Source organism: Orycteropus afer, unplaced genomic scaffold (genome assembly GCF_000298275.1).
Source record: "Orycteropus afer afer isolate SDZICR_OR568_19922 unplaced genomic scaffold, OryAfe1.0 scaffold00325, whole genome shotgun sequence".
Classification (NCBI taxonomy): Eukaryota; Metazoa; Chordata; class Mammalia; order Tubulidentata; family Orycteropodidae; genus Orycteropus; species Orycteropus afer.
In genome coordinates, this window is record NW_006921912.1 from 2679271 (window position 1) to 2681574 (window position 2304).

Here is a 2304-nt window from a genome sequence, read left to right on the forward strand (position 1 = left end):
GTAAATGGCATTGATTTCCTTATTTCTTTTTCAGCAATCTCTTTGCTGGTGTAGAGGAATCCAACTGATTTTTGGATGTTGATCTTGTATCCTGTCACGATGCTAAATCTCTCAATAAGTTTCAGTAGGTTTTTGACTGAGTCTCTTGGGTTTTCTAGTTATAGGATCAAATAATCAGCAAATAGGGTAGTTTGACTTCTTCCTTACCAATTTGGATATCTTTGATTTCCCTTTCTTGCTCTGGCTAGGATTTCCAGTACAATGCTGAATAGAAGTGATGATAGAGGGCATCATTGTTTGGTTTCTGTTCGCAAGGGGAATGGTTTCAGTCTCTCTCCACTGAGAATAATGTTGGCTATTGGTTTTGCATGTTGTTGTTGTTATTTGCTGTTGAGATGGACCCGACTCATAGTGACCCCTCCTTGGGTGTCTGAGGCAGTATCACTATGAAAGTAGATTGCCTCATCTTCTTTCCGAGGAGTGGCTGGTGGGTTTGAACTGCCAGCCTTCTGGTTAGCAGTCAAGTGCGTTAGGCACTATGCTACCAGAGCTCCCTTTGTTTTGCATAGATGCCCTTTATTATGTTGAGGAATGTCCCTTCTATTCCTATTTTTGCTGAGAGTTTTGATCAGGAATGAGTGTTGGATTTTATCAAATGCCTTTTCTGCATCAATTGATATGATCATGTGGTTCTTTTTCTTTCTTTTTTTTATGTGATGGATGACATTGATTGTTTTTGTAATGTTGAACCATCCTTGCATACTGATATGAATCCCACTTGGTCATAATGGATGATTTTCTTACTATGTTGTTGGAGTCTATTGGCTAGGATTTTGTTGAAGATTTTTGCATCTATATTCATGAGAGATATTGGTTTGTAGTTTTCCTTTTGAGTTATGTCTTTGCCTGCTTTTGGTATCAAGGTTATGCTTGCTTCATAAAATGAGTTGGGGAGGATTCCATCCTTTTCTACGTTTTGGAACAGTTTGAGTAGGATTGGTGTCAGCTCTTCTCTGAATGCTTTGTAGAATTCTCCAGTGAAGCCATCTGGGCCAGGACTTTTTTTTTGTTGGTAATATTTTTTATGACCTTTTTGTTCAATTTCTTCTTTTGTTTTGGATGTGTTCAACTTTTCCACATCAGTCTGTGTTAGTTTAGGTAAGTGGTGTGTTTCTAGAAATCTGTCCATTTCTTCCAGATTTTCAAATTTGTTGGGGTACAGTTCTTCACAGTATCCTGATATTATCCTTTTTATTTCATTTGGTTCTGTTGTGATGTAACCCATTTCATTTCTTATTTGTGTTATTTGTATTCTCTCCATCTTTTCCTCTGTTAAATTTGCCAGTGGTTTGTCAATGTTATTAATCTTTTCTATAAACCAACTTCTGGTCTTGTTGATTTTTTCTATTGTCTATTTTCTGTCTCATTGATTTCTGCTTGAATCTTTATCATTTCCTTTCTTCTGGTGACTGTAGAGTTTTCTTGCTGTTCTTTCTCTAATTGTTGGAGATGCTGGTTTAATGTGTTGATTTTGGCTCTTTTTTCTTTTTTGATGTGTGCGTTTATTGATATAAATTGGCTGCTGATCATTGCTTTTGCTGTGTCCCAAAGATTTTGGTATGTTGTATTTTCATTCTCATTTGATTCGAGGAATTTTTGAATTTCATTTTTTATTTCTTCTCTTATCCAGTCTTTCTTAAGGAAGGTGTTGATCAGTTTCCATGTGTTTGGTCTTTTTCCACTGATCTTCCTATTGTTGATTTCTAATTTGATAGCATTGTGATTTGAGAAGATGCTTTGCCGTATTTCAGTGTTTTTAAATTTATTAAGGCTTGCTTATCCATAGTGCCTAAGGCATTTGACTGCTAACCTCAGAAACCCAAGGAGGGGTCACTATAAGTTGGGTCTGACTCCACGGCAGTAGGTGCCTTTTTTGTTTTGTTTATGGCATAACATATGGTCTATCATGGGAAACATTCCATATGCACTGTAAAAGAATGTATATTGTGCTGTTGTTGGGTGAAGTGCTCTGTAGATGTCTGTAATGTCAAATTAGTTGGATTGTATTATTTAGCTCTTCTGCATCTTTGTTGAGTTTCTTTCCAGTTGTTCTATCTTGCATTGCAAGAGGTGTATTAAAGTCTCCTACTATGACTGTGGAGTCATCTATTTGCCTTTTCAACTCTTTTAAAGTCTGATTTATGCATTTTTGGGCTCTTTCATTGGGTCCATAGATATTTATTATGGTTATATCTTCTTGTTCAGCTGGGAGCTCTGGTAGCATAGTGGCTAAGACACTTGCCT